Source organism: Pimephales promelas, chromosome 14, assembly GCF_988280905.1.
Source record: "Pimephales promelas chromosome 14, fPimPro1.hap1.1, whole genome shotgun sequence".
In the NCBI taxonomy this organism is placed as follows: domain Eukaryota; kingdom Metazoa; phylum Chordata; class Actinopteri; order Cypriniformes; family Leuciscidae; genus Pimephales; species Pimephales promelas.
Genome location: NC_142782.1, coordinates 16505515 through 16524776, shown reverse-complemented (window position 1 = coordinate 16524776; position 19262 = coordinate 16505515). Strand labels below are relative to the sequence as shown.

Sequence of the window (19262 nt, the reverse complement as noted above, 5' to 3'; positions counted from 1 at the left end):
TATACAATGTTTTTGGCAGAGCACAGTGTCACCGTTGAGCGATTTTGTTGGAGTTAGCTCGGTTGATATGGTCTTGTATAGTATTGAATGCTTAGCTAACGTTAGTTCTGTAGTAACGCTGCCGGGTGCAAGCAGATGATGAGGCGCATAATTTCTGTCTGTTTTGCTTGCGTCTTCGGTATTAATCAGATTAGATCAGTGGTATTTAGGATTTCTTGTCAACATCTCATTAATGAACGTGTCTAGGTGTTGTAACATGATCCTGGTTTAGAAAGAATAGCGTTACATTCGAACAAAATCTTTTTTTTAATTGACTGCTCTACTGGTTTCGTAAAATAATTATGGGTTAGATAAACACAGATCTTATGAAATATACTTAAGAATTAAATAAGTATGTGTATAGCAAATGTTTATCCCCGCTATACAGATAACATTAAGGTCTAAAGAGCATTAGATTAGTGCATGGAAATAGCTTTCATAGACTCCAACAATATGTGGTTTGTGAGCCCATATTAAGAGCTGGAGCTCGTGCAGTGACGTACTGAACTGCGATTATTTGTGTAGCACGACACTGCCTCACTGTTCCATTGTTTTCATGTGAAGCAGAGACTTTGGTTTCCTTCATTGTACTGTAAATATCGCCGAGAAAGTGTTGAAGTCTTGCATAAACACGATGGTATAACATCTTTTGTGCACCTCCCCGCCCCCTCCACAAAGCTCTCGACGAGGCTGCAACTGTACTCGCTCGCTTTCCATTTCTCGGATGTTGTTATTAAGGGTCAATAAATCATAGTAGATACCAAATGCTTGTCAACAGCTGTTGATTTGCACATGAAAGGCAGTGGAATGTGAAAATGGAGGCCACACAGCATAAGTGTATTAGTGTAATTGGACATGGGCCAGCTTAGTTTTTTTTCTTCTTCTTCTCTTGAGCAGCATTCTTTCCCACTGTACATTAGAAGAGAACAAAGCACCGTGTCATAAGTGCACCAGCGAGATGCCTGAACCCAAAACATAACCGGCCCCAGACAACCTCTTTGCTCTGCAGGGCTGCCAGGACTCATGGCCAGAAAACAACAGATTTGTTTTGGACTCGCATCAATTCCAGTTCCACCCTCTGTGTTGAGTTTTGAGGAATGATATTCTTTCTCCCTCTCCTCTCTGCTCCATTCCGATTAGTGATAAGCATCGGAAATAGATTGTCTGGTGAAACATGGAGCTAATTTACCACTTTATCTCTGTCCGTTTTCAAAATGCTTTGCATAAACTCTAATACATGGTGCACAACAGTTTTGCAGCTGCAAGCTTTATTACAGCAGACCTTTTGGTTAGTTTATGTCAGATGCCTTGTTTCTCCCTGTATGAACTGCGGAACATGCTCAAGTAGTATTCAGGGACAAGATAAGGAGTTGATAGCATACAAAGTGTTTGTCCTTGACCATTCTTCATTTTGATAAATGAGCAGCATCGAAGGAAATTAACCATATGCAAAATGCTTTCAGACTTCTTGGCTTCCCATCATGCTGTCATTCTTTCTATTGACTGTGGTGGACCACTTTGCTGAGTTGGCTGGGTTGTAATGGGTGGGTTTTGCCCCATTGCAGTGCTGCCTCTATTAAAGGCTCCAGAAGATCTGCTCCTGTAATCATTTACTATGTTTACATGCAGTCAATTTTCGGGTTATGGTCGGGTTAAGGTCACTATTCGGGTTTCTGAAACATTAGGAATAACCATAGACTGTAAAAAATATGGATAAAGCGTCTGTGACGTCACCCATAGGCTCTCTGAAGAACTGGTTTGAAGCTGTTTATGGGGGGTATGGGTGGCGCCATGCTGGAAAATCTTGGAAAATACAAAATACAAAAGTTTCAGAAAGGATACAGATGTGGTATGATGCGTTGTGTCAGATCATGGCCGAGACGTCAAATTCACTCGGTGCAGCCCGTTATCAGCTGTCAATTAAAGTTAACCGCCCTTATTTGTCATTCGTTTTATATCTAAATATGATCTAAACTAACGAGTTAGAAAAAAATTCACCCCCCTCACAGTTGTCAGGCACGCGGAACATATTGAAGATTACAATAAAAGTCCATGGGACCAAACTGTAAACATATGAATTTATGCTGTGAAAACGGACACTATAACATGACGTCTATGGATATTTGCTCCCTTTTGGGGCCGGCCTCTAGCGGATTTGAGATGTATTGCAGTTTATCGCACTTCCGGGTAGGCTTCAACTTTCAGATTAGAATGTTGCCGCTTGGGAATAACCCGTTTACGTGCGTGAGCAGAGAGAGTTTCTCCTGTATGGAATTGCAATATCCCGATGTAAACGGCGATGCGCGCAGTTAGCGTAGACGTACAAACAACCTTGAGATGCAATATTCGTCATTTCCGATTCTTCTTCCTGTGTCCATAGACAACAACAGCAACAGCACGTGGATGGTTAATAGTTTGGGGCAGATAGCGATCGCCTTTGTTTACGCTTTGATGCTGGTAACGTTACTGACCTCGCTCAAAGTATGCTGTGTGCTGTCTCGCCTGGTCTCGTAATGTTTACTTCCGGTATACTGCACGCGCCGAGAAGTTTCTCTACTCAAACGACCAAGATTCCTTGCGAATAGAAGATGCGCAGAACACAAATCACTAGGGCTGGGCGATATGGCCAAAAAATCATATCTCGATATTTTTTGGTCAAATGGCGATATACGATATATATCTCGGTACTTTCTACGTTTTCTATTTAGATAAAGAAAATCTTTATATTTAAAAAAAAAAAAAAAAAAATATATATATATATATATATTATATATATATATATATTCACATTCGGCCCAATGATATCCTACAAACAATGTTGATATTGAAGGATATGGAAACAAATATAATATAGGCTATGCAATATATTATGTGCAAAAAGCTTTTGTTTTTATATTGACTAAAAGCTCAACTAAAAATGAAAATAAAAACAAAAGCACAAACTAATTATATTAGCCTGCATTTGATTACCCCATTATAATCACTTTCACTTTCATTAAAAATATATACTTGTAGGTTTAAAATTCCACATATGGCACATTTATTTTCTCCAACAACAAATATTTTAGCAATAGGCCTATGTTTATTTTAGTCAGAATTATTGCGTACTACGTAGTACTATTCACGCGCATGCGCGCGCCGGCGCTCGTTCAAGGAAGCATGAATTTTAGCGGAGATTCACTTGCAGAAGCTCGTCCTCTTCTGACATGGACATATTTGTTGTGAAATGGACATATTTGCTTTACTTTCTAACATTTACAGATGGAGAATATGTGAAATGTAAGTTGAGCACTGAGGAAAGCACATCTCAAACGCATTAAACAGCGCAAGTATATCTGTCAGTCAGCAACAGTGTCTGTCAGAGCATTTGACAGGGTGGCAAGCTGCCTTAAACTTGTTAACTATATCAAAGTGATTTTGACGCAATTAATATAAGCTTGTGTCATGTTTAGGACAAATTGTACTACGTAGCCTAGCTACTTTCACTGCAGCAGCTCACACTGCAACCTCCGCTATTTTTCAGATGTGCTCATATCAAACTACTGTATCGATATAAACGGTATTGCCTCATTCCATATCGTTTCAAAAAATATAACGATACATCGTACATATTCGATATATCGCCCAGCCCTACAAATCACTATGGGGATATGCTGATAAGCGTTTACATGACCAAAAATTAGGGTTAGAAAAGGGGTACCCCAGGTATAATAATAATTATCCTGGTTTTTAAAATCCGGGATATGAGCATGTTCGGGTTTTTGCCGGTGTTTACATGGTCGTTCGCGTTTTGAAGGGGTTATTGGCTGCATGTAAACGTAGTCATTGTGCAAATGTTATTGTTTCATTGTGGAAGAGAGCTTTGTTTTGTGTTATTCATTAAAGGTATTCATCATCATCAGCCATGTCATTCTAGACTATAATTAAACATTATTAATGTTTATTTAGCCTATTAAACTAATGTTCAAATGTTTAAGGTTGTCAGTGTTTTTTTTTTTAAATGTTGAAAAATCTCTTATGCTCGCTAAATCCCAAAGTATATTTCCGGCATCATGTTGTAGTTAATTAGCATAAGAGTGTTGCTTTAAATAGCAATTTACTATAATTATCTTTTAAATGGTGTTTTAACTGCTTTCATGAAACATTTTTACTGGTCTTTCTGGTCAGTGAATAGCCCTGTTAGAAGACAGGTTAAAAGCATTCTCCTTTCACCCACCTTTGTGTTGAGTTCTGTTGCCTGCTATCAGCATCAGTTGTGTCATATCAGGCACAGTTAGATAAGACAGAATTGCTGGAGTTCCCCCAGTGGTGGAGGGTTATCAGCATGACGTAACCACTAGTGTGCTGTGTGTGTAATGTTGACAATGCTGTGTTTGTTAGCTCAGTGAGGCAATACCCGTATCTGCTGTTGGTGGCACCATATCTGGAGAAACATTTATGCAGATCAATCATGTATACAGGGCTCCAAAATATTTTTCTATTTCCCTTTTGGCTTGCATTGAGTGAGATAAAGTCATTGTTCTGCTATTTGGAGTCATAAAAGTAAAATAATGGCTTGTTTATGTTATAGTTGTAGTGTAAGTGTTGGAGGGTGAAAGGGGAGCAAATCTAAATTGGAGCAAAACTACATGGTAATAAAGCTTTAAAGTCAAGTTTGTTTGCTTTTAGAGTAAATGCACTATTGCAGAATGTTACTTAATCTTAATGAATGACTCGATTCGATCAGAATTGAGCCCGACTGATCCTATTAGCTAAGGCAAAGTTTTGGACTAACTCCCATGGCATCTGTCCTGCACTAGTGGTGGTCAGTGCTGTGAGTGTTGTAAACATGATGTGCCCATGGCCAAGTGTTTGATTGCTAAAAAAAGGTCAGAGTAATAGGCTGCAAATACCATTAAGACTATTTGACTAATGGTGACATGCCAAAGGTCGTGGAGCCTTTGTTTTTACTGCAAGGGATGTTGGCATTGTTGGTAGTGGGTGGGTGGTGTTTTGAACCATTTGAATGCATTATAAGAAGGTCATTTGATCTTAAGTGTCTGGTCGAGTGGATAGCACAAATGACCTCTGGGTGTTTTAGATATAGCCCGACCGATAAAGGATTTTGAAGGTCGATACTGATACAAATATTTTTGGGTTTTAAAATCCGATATTCCGATATATCGGCCGATATTTTATTTATTTATTTATTTTTTGTCATGCTTATTTGAGTTAAGAGAACTGATGGGGATTTTCTTTTAATTGTTATTCAAGCAATGTATGTATCGTGACCAACTCAACGAGTGTTGCCAACAGGAATGGTGTAGAGTGCCCTCTGGTGGACAAACTTTACAACTCCAACACACATGACATGGTTCAAGCGTGTTTCGTCCGTTTTTATTTAATTTTCGAAATATTCATTTATCGGCCATTATAACTGCCGATACCGATAGTTTGGAAAATGCCTAATATCGGTCTGGCTCTAGTTTTAGAAGAAATCCTTGTATCTGACATCAATTTTGAATGTGGTCAGAATGGAGAACCAATGCCGAGTGCCCCATTAAAGTTCAGTAAACACACTGTCTGGAGGTCCTAACTGTCAGTGTCCACCACTCCCCGCAGCCCGTCACAGGCATTGGGCAAACAGCAACTACTCACCTCTCCTCTACTCTCAGACGTCTCCCGTTTTATCTCTACACTCAGTTCATCTTTCTTTGTTACACAATGGTGACTTGCTACACAGAACCAGAGCATAAAATAACAGCGAAGTCTTTCAGATTTTTACTGCTGATAATGACCAGCATAAACATGAATATAAGGAAATGTATGCATGCCTGTTCTGTCGATATGAGAATTTTATCCAAGCACTGCTGACAGGTTTACCCTGTTTGATTTGACTGTAGAAGCTGATTATCACATGAACTCATTATATTCACATCAGCCCAGCAGCATTTTGTGAGTAGTTCCTGCTAAGAAAAATAGAACTATTACAACTTCCTTTTTACCTACAGCTTTATTTGTTTGTGCTGTTTATGAGTGAGCAATCTTACGCCACCTTCACACTGGCAGTTGAAATCCTCTCCGATACGACTTCCAAAACGACCGGAAGTCATTCATTTCCTATGGAGATTCGCAGACCGCATGCAAATGGGTCCGAAATGGGTCCGACCGAGTGCGGTGCAAAGAAAATCGTGTCTGTTGGTCATCCGGACGCGTTCAAAAAGTTGAACTCTTGCGAAAAGCTACGGACAGTTCCTATAAGACAGCTCCAGTGGAAGTTGAGCGTTGCTATGGTACTGATAAACAAACCTGAATTCTTAACGTTTTAATAAAATAAATAATGATTTTATAACGATTAGTTGTCATGTCATTTTTTTCATGACTTTCTAACGTTATTAGGGCAGTTAATACAATTAAATTGTAGGCAGACATTGCACTATTGACCACCGTATCACATTTTTTAGTCGACCTGACATGTCAACGTCCGCAGCGGGCTTCCTATTAATATCTCTATAACCCTCATCAGAGAGATCATACAGAACTGACAGAATCAACCTTTCTAATCTCTCCGCCATTTTTGTTCTACCCGCGTCCGACACTTTTCACTATGTAGTACGATGTCCGTTGGGACGTATTGCGAGCTGATTTTAACTGCCAGTGTGAAGGCATCGTTAGTTATAATACATTCTGATCACTTCTCACTTGAAATCTTTAAAGTCTCTATAAAGTCAAAATTAAGTATGTGTTCAGAGTAGGGCTGGGCGATATATCGAGTATGTACGATGTATCGTTATATTTTTTGAAACGATATGGAATGAGGCAATACCGTTTATATCGATACAGTAGTTTGATATGAGCACATTTGAAAAATAGCGGAGGTTGCAGTGTGAGCTGCTGCAGTGAAAGTAGCTAGGCTACGTAGTACAATTTGTCCTAAACATGACACAAGCTTATATTAATTGCGTCAAAATCACTTTAATATAGTTAACAAGTTTAAGGCAGCTTGCCGCCCTGTCAAATGCTCTGACAGACACTGTTGCTGACTGACAGATATACTTGCGCTGTTTAATGCGTTTGAGTGGTGCTTTCCTCAGTGCTCAACTTACATTTCACATATTCTCCATCTGTAAATGTTAGAAAGTAAAGCAAATATGTCCATTTCACAACAAATATGTCCATGTCAGAAGAGGACGAGCGTCTGCAATTGAATCTCCGCTAAAATTCATGCTTCCTTGAACGAGCGCCGGCGCGCGCATGCGCGTGAACAGTACTACGTAGTACGCAATAATTCTGACTAAAATAAACATATTGCTAAAATATTTGTTGTTGGAGAAAATAAATATGCCATATGTGGAATTTTAAACCTACAAGTATATATTTTTAATGAAAGTGAAAGTGATTATAATGGGGTAATCAAATGCAGGCTAATATAATTAGTTTGTGCTTTTGTTTTTGTTTTTATTTTAATTTTTAGTTGAGCTTTTAGTCAATATAAAAACAAAAGCTTTTTGCACATAATATATTGCATAGCCTATATTATATTTGTTTCCATATCCTTCAATATCAACATTGTTTGTAGGATATCATTGGGCCGAATGTGAATATATATATATATATATATATATATAATTATTTTTTTTTTAAATATAAAGATTTTCTTTATCTAAATAGAAAACGTAGAAAGTACCGAGATATATATCGTATATCGCCATTTGACCAAAAAATATCGAGATATGATTTTTTGGCCATATCGCCCAGCCCTAGTTCAGAGTTTGTCATTTGAATGATAAAAAAGCCAAAGTAAGCTATCAAAATCTTAAAAAAAATTGTATTATTCTCTGCTCTCAAACACTGGGGGCATGTCTGCTGGCTCTGCTGAAACCACACCCACTCACGGGAAAGCTGCCGATGGTTATATTAGCTGGATACTGCTTTCGGGACGGGAGGATGAAGGCCGAGGCGGGAGATACAGTCGGTTCGGCCCCATTCACCAGTAATAGTAGATTATCAGTGAATCCCAGTTGTCTCTGACAAAAGTTTATAAAACTCTCCTGTGTAAAATGATCACTACAGAGGCGGACCGTGTTTATGGTGATCCTCAGCTCTCCAAGGAGATCCAAGGGGCCAGCCTTAGTGGCCTCAGTGCGTCACCAAGTAGGGGCGTGTCCAGGAGCTCAGGGGCTCCAGTGTGTCATTAAGCCCCGTTTTAGCTCCGCCCGAAAAATTGTCAAAAAAAAAAAATGCTGGTGCGCTTATGCCTCGGCGAACATAGCTGAACAGGGTGGGTTTTTATTTTTCATCTCCATGAATCTAGTAAAGCTAATGCAAGGGCGAGAAATCAATTAATCCTTTGCTGATACGTCCTCTTTGTCATCATGGAGAGCGTAGTTCATGGTTGCATAAAGCGGCGCGGCCGTGCTTTTCCATGCACATGCTTTTCCAACTCCCCGATCCCCCCGCCCCCCGTGTGAAGGTAAACCCCACCTTAACTAATAGATTTTCTGCGGAAAACCCTGGTGAGAAACTGTTTAACGGTCTATTCTAACTCCACAATTTAGTACTTCACAGTTCACAGTCTTTGTAATATGTTTTAGCCATACATTTATAATGTGTTTAGATTTTTTTTTTTTGTTGTAGAATTGCCTTTACAGGGACTTTAATGTTTAAATCTCTTTAAAAATAGATTATCTAAGAAATTGAGTGGTCGTAGTGCGACTGTTAGTGCACTGATGTATTATAGCCATTAGCCATGTTTGGGTGCACACTCAGCGTTTGTGCTTTTTGTAAGAGTTCTGTAGTTGTCAGCAGTGGTGTCAAGTGCAAGTGGTCTTGCAGTGGTGGCGGTCTGTGGAGAAATTCAGTCAGTGTTTGTCTACACAACCACTTCAATAGCAGCTGCTACTTCTCTGACATTTTTAGTAATCTGGAGAGAAGCCAGCTAGAGGAACTAAAAATGAAGGTGTGCGTGTCTGCGTTCATGTGACACTGGGTGTCAAGTAGGCTACAGCATGTATTCAGATAGTGATTGTGTTGTTGAGTGCTGGGAATAGACTGTATTGAGTGAAACAAATAGAATATATTTGTGTGGTTCTTCTGAGCCACATGAGACCTGTTCGTTCCTGACATTAGGTTAACTGCAGGTACAGTATGAATGCAGGCTCTTGCTCTTGTAGAGCAACCAAATTGTTTATAAAATTGAATGAGCTAATGAAGGTTCTGCTGAAAATATCGATTTTGTAATGTTTTGTGAAAGAAGCCACATTACGTAGGAGATCAGTCCAGTAATAAAGACTCTTATTACTTAACGTCGGCAATCCAACAAGAGATTTGAGTTCATTCAGTTCAAAACGGACTACAATAAAGTAGTAAATTAAAGTTTTTAGTGGCTGATATAATGCTGATAGTTAATTGATATCTACAGTATACAAACTTTGTTGATATAAAATTTTTTTTACTTCTATTTTTTTTCAATGAAATATTTTAAAACAAAAAGTGCATTATGCTTTTGTAAAGGCTGTTGTTTGTTGAAACTGAAAATCACTATTAAAAGGCACGTGTTTTTGAAAATTGCAGTATTATAAATAATTTATTTGTACCTATCCTTATTGTTAAAAAAATCATACACCCTCATAATCTTGAATCAAAATAACTTCCACTTGAAGTGACTTCTCTTCTCTGATGACGTCTTTACTGGCGTCAGGGAGGACGGGGCAACCTGTCAAGCATCAATTCAAGCAGTTGATTGATTTTATGTTGTTAAAAATCAAATGCTTCTTATTGCCTTTGTTATGTCACTATATTGCTTGAAATAAAAATTCGAATAAATTTCAAGTGGATAAAATCAAGCCCCGCCATAAATATTTTTTCTTGTTCGAGAAGCTGTTTCACTCAGATATAGCCTTATAGCTCACAATAGGGAAAAGTCCATATAACAACTTCAATTTTATGCCGACTTAAACAAGAGATACTTCTTCAGTTTAGTTATTAGGCCAAGTGTATAATTTTGTATTTGATAACAATAGTACATTATTATTATTAGTTAGTATTAGTTTGGTGATGAAAGCATAATTCTAAGGTTTCAGTCTGTACCTTTTGAGCAACTCTGTTATTTTATAGCTTGCATGTCATTTTTAATTCTTTAACTATTTCAAACAGTGTTTAAACTCCCTGTTTTATCACCCATTCTCTTTCAGTGGATATTTTTTCCAGTCTCTGTATCTAATGTCTGTGTTTTGAGTTAAGCTCAGCTGTTCTCTGGATTCTCCGAATGCGCGTGACACCCCCATTGCACTTCGACCTGAATATCAGAGTAGAGTTAAGGCTGTGTGTGGGCTGACTGTCATCTGTCTGATGTGTCTTCTTCATTACCGTACATTATCCTCAGTAGCAGTTGTATGGGTGTAGTGTATTGGTGGTGACTCTCTCTGCCTCAGGGTTTTGTACTCACTGGCCCATTATGAAACAAGCAACTGCTCATGAAACAGGATGTTAGTGGTGGACATTTTTTGCGTAGCAGAGCATATAGCAGCTGTGTGTGTGGAAGAGCTGGCGAAATTGACAGATGTGTGTGAAGATGAATAGAAAAGGGCTGCACCTTCCTGCTATCAGCCATACCGCTGACCTCCAAGCATCTTCTTTCTCCACACTCAAGTCACTCTCAAATATAAATGCCAGCTTTAGGATTTCTTTGCACAATATGAGATAGGAAATATTGAGTGTGTTGAATTATCCCAGTGATGTAACATTGTATCCACAAATACAAAGGTTATTTTTCGCAAGTAGCTTATGCTATTCAAATGAACAAACTCATGGGGATCAGTTAATCAAGAGAGGTAGTAAAAATAATCAATTTGAGATGGAGAAGGACCATCCTTCGTAAACGTGTAGGATATCCAGAGTGGCCCAAAGATATGAGCTGGGCTGCAGCTCTGCATTTGGGATTTAAATCTGTCTTTACCATCATCCCTTTAAATCTCCAAACTGTTTGATCTTAAACTGTAATACATTCTCTAGGGTTACACGTTTTCAAGTTTTACATTAACCGTTAACCGAGGCCCTTAGCAGTGAATACTCGGTTAACCCTGCAAACTCGAGATTTTTTAATACTTTTAATAACTGGTTGGACCCCATTTGAAACGAAATTAATTTATAGAAATAAAATGCAGTGGTAAGTACAGAGCAGTTAAAGTAGATGCGTTTCCATCACCCTTCAAACTGAATTTGCCAATTGAAAATACGCACATTGGAAACTCCGCAATTCGAAAAAAGTGTATTTCACAAAACTGCAATGCGACATTTTTTGTGTTTTGGGTCCGTGTCCGCAATAATAATAATACTAAATCATCATTATTGGAACATTTTATTAGGCTGCAATGCATATGTAGAAGATGCCTTTATCCAAAAACGGAACAAAGCACAAATAATCAGAATATTTTGACTCATATCCAGTATGTGTGCAGAGTGTGAAGCGCGCACTGGATGGCAGGGAGACAGACGCCCATGCGAACACTTGCAGTTTCCTTTCAGTGGAAACAACTTAAAATACTCTTTCATTCCTGGTCATACAGAAAATAATAATACATTATTTGCAAATACATTTATTTGCGTAAACTCACAATAACAAGAAAACGTTGTGCTTTTGTAAAATAAACAATCGGGCGTGCTTCATGATCTCCGTGAACTGAAGCTTGAGAACTGAAACAGCCACCGCATTCGAATTTGTTCGTTTTAAATTGGACATTTAAAGCTTTAGTCAAGACTAAAGCTTTAAATGTCCAATTTAAAACGAACAAATTCGAATCGAAAGCTAATATCCTCTCTGAATAAGTAATTATGTAGCTAATTATGTATTTCTCTCTAAAGGTGCATCCGGAGATGGAGATATGTTTTTAGCCGAAACTGACTTGGAAAACAATAGTTTATAAATAAACAATTAATGCCTCGTTACTTTATATTATTTTTATTAGCAGACACATTTATTATAGCCTATAAATCACCTATAAATCCCCTTTCTGTAGTCTGTGGTTATGGCTCTTCTCATTCAGCACTGCGGGGAAAATATCATTTCCAGGTTCTAATTTGGCCTCAGAAAACCAGTAAAATGAATCTATTTATTTTTTCCATATTAATTTGTCAAATATTTAAAATGTTTAAAGGTGCAAAAAATCAAACAAATATCTGAAAATTCATCTATATTTAGCCTATATTTTTGCGCAGCATTTGACGTAGGCCTACAGTTCAAATGAACATTTTGGTGTTTGCGTTTTAAAACATACAACCGTCCATTTTTCGTTTTGCAATTAGGCCTACGGATTAAATAAGGGGAAACGAATGAACACAAAAGTAGACCGTTTGGACATAATACGAGGCAGAGTTCTTTTTTTAAATTCATAAAATAAACAAGGAATAGCCCACTGGACTCTAAACCTCAACGAAATGCCACAATCAAGACCTCGGAGCAGAAATGAGGAAAAAAACAAACACCCAGGAACTTTGTGTCTTTCCCTGCCATTAATGCTTGGATAACACACCACGTCTCCTTCCATAAATAATAATAATGTCTAGTGCGGTGCCTGTGCCTGTGCAAATATGTATTGACACCACTTAATCGAGCAAAAAGGTTTCACTCGGTTATGCAATTTTAAATGGTTAATCAGTTAACTGGTTAACCATGGACACCCCTATTCTCTAGTCCTCATGTCGTTTAGCTTGAATACTCCAGGTCTCTGTTCTTTACCTGTCTTGTACGAGGGCTGTAACTTGTCCATTTTGTATGGTAGTTGGTTCCAGTATGAGTTTGTTATGTGTGTGTGTGTGAGTGAGTTTCTGGCAGAATTATAAAGTATTGACTCATGTGTGGAATAGTGCCCAAGACTTTACTGGAAGAGAAGCTGTGCTTTCTGTCAGTGTCTGTTTATCTAATATGAGCAGCAGTCTACAGTGAGCAGAGGTTGACTGATTTATCTATGTTAATCAGCACCGACAACAGCTTTCAGATATCTGCCAATATGAACTGATAATAGATGTTGTTTTCCCCTCAATATAACATGTGACTGCATTCTGCACAGAGCCATTCACTCAAAATCAATGCTTTTGGCAGTGACCAACACAGATAATCTAAAGTGTGTGTACCTGTTTGTGAGGAGCGAAACTAGACCTTTCAAAAAGAAGTGTTTGGTATATTTCAAGCTAAATAGTAGGGCTGGGTATTATTGAGTTGACACAAATTTCACAATTCGATTTGATTGCAATTTTTGCTGTGTGATTATTAGTTTGCAAACTAATGCTGTAAACTATGGGAGTCAGCGAGCCTACTAGGCTTTCATAAAAACTTGCCAGATTTATTCAAGCATGCATTCAATATTGAAGAACATTTAAACTTATAATGAACATAAAGTATTATAGCTGACTAATGAGTTTATGGTCACTGGATATGTTTTTTTCTGAGGTAAATGCGACGTTATATGACATTGTTTACATTAAGCTGTTTTACTGACGTCTATCCATGGTATAAACACTGATTGAGTGATTCCATGTGACATGATGTCGATAAGTTGTGCTCCATCTTTTAACACACTTTTAGATCCACATTCAGGATCTAAGAAATCTCTACTAAATAGTGTAAAATTTTCTTTTTGGGTTGCATGAAAAGCTGCACATTTCACATAGACTCCTGTAGCTTTAGTGGTGGGGGAAAACCATTCTTAGATGCATCGCGATGCGGACGTGGACGATTCTGAATCGATTCACAAATATCAAAAATCGATATATATTATAATATATATATAATAACGCCTTCACCTGCTGTTAGCATTCCCATTCATTTTGGCGTCACTTTGACAGCGAATAACTTTACATCTGAGGTGTTCAAAGACTCTATTTGTCTATTGTTTATTTCTAAAGAAACACAACAATGTATAACAGAGTCATAAAGTTGCTACTGCTGCTAGCTCATGGAAAACTCTGCTCACAATCTCCGTCTCTGCAAGATACGGAAGGGAATGATTCAGATTTCTCTTGGCACAGCTACTAGAAGACGTACATCTGTGAATCTGGTTGCTCATGTCACATCTATGTCGTCAAGCTCAGTTTGAGCCTGCGCAGTGCGCTTGGCAATCAGGAAGTGAGTGCTTCTAATTGACTTCACTTTTCTCTGTTGAAGTCTATGTCCATTTATTTTACTGTCTATGGACGCAATGGCTTGAGCTCGAAATCCAAACACGTTCTCTTCGTTAAAAGCTGACGCGTGGAAATATTTTGGCTTCTACGAAGTTGAAGGGGGAAAGGAGCTGGACAAGAGCCACACTATTTTTAAGCTTTGTAGAATAAAACGAAAATATTTCGGAAACACGACAAATATGAGAAGCCATATGACACGTTTTCACCCAGAGGAGGAAGAACGCTCGGTTGTACCGGTCGTTGTTGTATTATTTATTTGCTACAAGTATGCTGCTAGTTCAGGCATACATTTTCCTGTTTCAGTTCATTATTCAGACGTCTTTCAGAAAAGTTTCTTGCGGAGACTGCGACAGCTGAAAGTGCTAGCGCACCTCTCTTTATTTTACAAAAACACAAGGATTTGTTATTGTGAGTGTACACAAAAAAAGAAGACCCTTTATAGTTTATAAAGACGTATAAAATAAATACTTGTATGAATACGTGTATGGCCAAAAATGACCGATTATTTTAAGTTGTTGTTTAAGCTGTCATGAGGTAAAAATCCAGCAGAATGCGATGGTGCTTTTTTTGGGTTCAGAGGGTTAAACACTGATGATGTCATGTTAACAGAATGCCAGAGGGTTGTTTGGGTGCACACAAAAGCAACTATCACTGAGCATCTCTCACTGTGTAAGTTATGGATCTTCATCTCTTCTCAAATCTCTTCACTATACTATTCAGAGTGCATCAACTTTTTAATATACAACTTTTTAAACATTTAAAGAGCAAAGGTTTTATTAGCAAATGTTGAAATTATATTTTAGGATTAGTAAATCCTATATAAGCTGTATTAATTGTTCAGGTTCACTAATCTTAACAAATGAAACCTTAATGTGAAGCATTAATGTGATCACACAAGCAGTAAATTAGCTGACTGCAACAAACACATTTGAGCACACATTTCTGATAGCCTAGGATGCGATCTGATAAACTGCAAAGAGCGAAGAAGAAATCGTGGTGACTGTGTTTAGAAACACACATACGCAAGCATCAAGCAGAGGAGGTTTAAGAAAAGAAGAGGGGGAGTTGAGAGATTGTGAGCCCTGGAGTTACCTTCCGCAACCCTGACCCTTGGTTTCATTTCTGCACAAAAGACGAGAGCGACAAAATCACTTTCCCAATTCCAAAGGCCCCTCTCCCCATCCTCTCTCTAATATCCATTCATAGCTTTACTGTAAAGTCTTGATTGGTGATGTCTCTCTCTCCAGACTGTGGAGGATGAGCGCTTGGCTCAGGGGGAAATTCCAGACTGCTAAGAAGAGGCTTGCAGGTTATTGATGGTGGAATCTCATTTTCTGCTCGGCCGCTGCTGAAAAATGGTTGTTTGAAGCAGCTTTGGCAGACAAAAGGGTATCTTTGCCGACAGACAGCGGGAGTGTGTTTGGAGTGCTAGGAGAGAGACTACTGGTGTTCCCCTGCTTAACTGTGTGTGTTTTGTTTTGGTGAGAGGAAGCGGGTGGAGATGTTTATCAACCACACACACATGCACAATACATACAGAAGCACACCTGATGCAACTCTCATTCGTCCTGTGGGAGGAATTGAGATGTATGCATGGCTGTGTTTGTGTTGTTCAGTGGCTTTTAATCTGCACCCAAGACTATTTATGTACGTTATTTGTAGTGGAACGGAAAATTCACAAAATTCACGATTCAGATCATTTATGGCTTTTGAGCCATGGATCGGAGAATTTTTCGGATCAGTCATTTTTTTATATGTATTGGCTATACTAATAAGCCTGTCGCGATAGTTAAATAACCATATGATCAAGATTATTTGATCTAACCGCAATTGTTTTAGACAACCGCGATTATTGCTCTCTTTTATAGGCCTACAGCACAAGGAGAACAAAAAAGATAAAATAGGACTAAACAAATAGACAAGCACTAGTTAAGTTTTCCTGCAATATATTCAAAGTCATCTGAAGCCATTCCATTGCTTAATGTTAGCGACAGAAGTATATTTACGTTGTTCAATTAAAGTTCAAGGAAACTCATCTTCCCTTCTCTCCGGCTGTCAATCATTCTCTGTTCGTTTAGCACGCCCCTCGTCCGGTTACGACATATGCACGGTAAAACTGACTATGATTTGGACTGTCATATTACATAACAGTGTAAAGAGAACGATGTAATAAAACATTGTGAATTATTTGGGTTTAGTTGCCGTATTTCAGTGTGTTGCTCCAGGAAGAGCCCGTCCATGACATGAATCATTCTGAATGGCACATAACTTAGTTCAAGTTGGTTCAACATGTGCATTCATGTCATTTTGTGCAGAATCAGATATAATTTGTCATGTTTTTTTATTTTTTTTGGATATATCTGATTAGTCTCATATAAGATGCATTTCTTAAAGTTAAATAACACGCAAAGCTCCAACTTACCAGTGTTTATTCAGCACGCCGCTCAAACAGCAATGCACAGCTAATAAACTATTGACGCTTTTCCTCTGATGGTACGGCTCAGTATACGGTTCGGCTCGGCACAGCACGGTTCGGCTAATATGTTTATTAAGTAGCTTTAACGAAGTTAAGGGTTATATTCCCATAAGTTATTAAAGAGATCGTTAAAATATTCTGAGCGACTACAGTGTTGTTTTTATAATAACAATGTTATAAAATTTTAATGATATAGGTAAATATAATAAAAATGTAATATAGTTGTCATATTTAGCAAAATACTCGATTGATATGAAATTGTTTAAGTCCAACTAATGATATGGTCAACGTTGTTCACATGCCTCTTGAACTGAGATCTGTCAGCGATCCGTCACGTGACATTTACAAGCGCCAAAACTGGTGTTTATTGTTTGCATTTCGTAATTAACAATAACAATTGTGTGAGTCTCATGCTGAATAAGGAGGGAGAGTTGGCAGCACCGGAGATTCAGTTTGTAAATGATTTTTGGTGGTTCATTTGTCATGTTGTTTGTGTATCTCTATGGCAAACGCTGAGCCCGTACGGAACTACGGGAGCCCAGAGGGGAGCGTTAGCGGATGTTAAAGAGAATGATTTTCATTCAAACAAATTAACGTAAACCACATATTTGAGTTAATCGATAAAATCGATTTATCTCCCATCCTAGTGTTAACCTGGTTTTTGCGTACTTTATCTAGCATCTCCATCTCTTTGTCCAAGTGACAAAATTTCAGTAGTACCAATACCAATCAAATTTCATAGTATTAATTTAGACGAATTTTGACACTATTGCAAAAACTAATTGAGCTAGAGGTGGGCATCTTTTGGAAACTTTTTTTTCCTGCCTTTTTAATTTTTGGCAATATTAATAATACTAGTTATTTTGTTTGTTTGTTTACTTGGTAGAGTTTCTGCCATGTCTGTTTATTATATTTTGTTTTTAAGGGGATTGTTTAGTGGAGTTGTGATATCTGGCAACCCTTCAACTGGAGCTTTAAAGAGAGTGAAGAGTACAGAAAAGAGTAGGAGAGCAGCAGTACAAACTGAACAGCAAATAGTGTTAGTGGAGTTAATAAGATGATTTAAATTTGTATTTTTCTCAAGAACCAGTGGAGAGTGAGACTGAGATGTCACCACTACTCAGCCTTTCATTATTAACCTCTCACAGGATGCACAGGCACATATCCTTTGCATCAGCAAAATGTGTGATTATCAGCTGCTTTGGATCAGTGGCCAATCTTTCGGAGTTAGAAAAATATAATACATGCTGTTGCATTCTCAATATTTAGTGATTGAGCCTCAGGTACAGGATGCGTTCGTTTTTACGAGCCTGCATTGTTAGTTACTTTAGCAATCGCTTGTGGTCCACGTTGAGCACGCTTCTCGTGTGGAAAAAAGTATACAAAACAGCTTTTACGTGTGCTGGTAATTTTACATAATTTAAAGCTATTTTCTATTCAAAACAATATTGATATGGAAATGTTAAGTAAGCTTTATTTGTCCCCCATTGCAAGCCTGTGCACTTGCACCTTATTACACATTATCGTGACCTAACCAGACGCGGTGCGATAAGATTCCAGCGAAAATAATGTGTCTGTCAACACTAGACGTGTCGTGATGTGACTGCTAAATGCGTCAAAATCAATCACAGCCAATCAGAACAGCGTGTGGGCGGAGTCTCCCGGCAAGTACATAGCATCAGAGAGTAATCTTGACGGCAATCGCAAGAAAATGGATGAGTAGGCTATATAATCAAATTCACAAATATTACACTATTTAAACATTATTCAAATACATAGGCTACTGAGTTACTAAACCAATCTTGTTTGTTCACAGTTGGAACATTCTTGTTTCCATTTGTTTAATTTCAAGATCTGAGGTGAATTATCCACTGTTGCTTTTACAGATACAGAGCTGGGAGTACTAAATGATATGCAAAGTCACATTACACGCTTTTAACATCACATAAAGCACATGTGTTTGTTGTTCCAGCACGACATCGCAGGAAAATAGAAATCCTTTCTAAAATTGAATCGTCGCATATTGCGGCTGGTTAGGACATACACTAACATGGAAAAGATTAGTAGTAAAAAACCTTTATTGTGTCGTGGCGTCACGTGTAGGACACTGTGTTAGAGAAGACAGAATCAAGATTCATATATGAATTGAATAATTTTTGTTTTAGTTCGACTGATCTCAATTTTTAAAGTGCATGAAAACATAACATAAGCTACATGGACTCTTTTGGCTAATGCATCATGTCTTGCAATACTTGTTTTTCAATGTCTTAAAGTTTAAAGCAATTTGGATTCTTGTCACCCTCTCTGGTATAATAGCGTGTTGGATGAGTAAATGATAAATATCTGAAAAAATATCATTTACTGTGTTTAATGTTTCATCTTTGTTGTGAGAATGTTCTCAGTTGACATTTGTACAATATTCCTAGTCATGTTTCTTGTTTCACACTTTGACACAAGTTTGTGTGTGCATTTAAGATTCTAGCATCACTGTTTCAGGCTTTCTACATCCTGTGTTACCTCTATAGCTGCTTGTGTACACTCTACCCTGCCTTCACAGACACATGGAAGCACCTTGTGGTTCATTATGTGA

General features: G+C 38.0%; 1 protein-coding gene across 5 annotated transcripts in view; it reads left to right on the top strand.

Annotated features, from left to right (window-relative positions):
- Positions 1-19262, top strand: part of ncor2 (nuclear receptor corepressor 2) — a 100666-nt gene that overhangs the window by 764 nt on the left and 80640 nt on the right. The window lies entirely within an intron of this gene.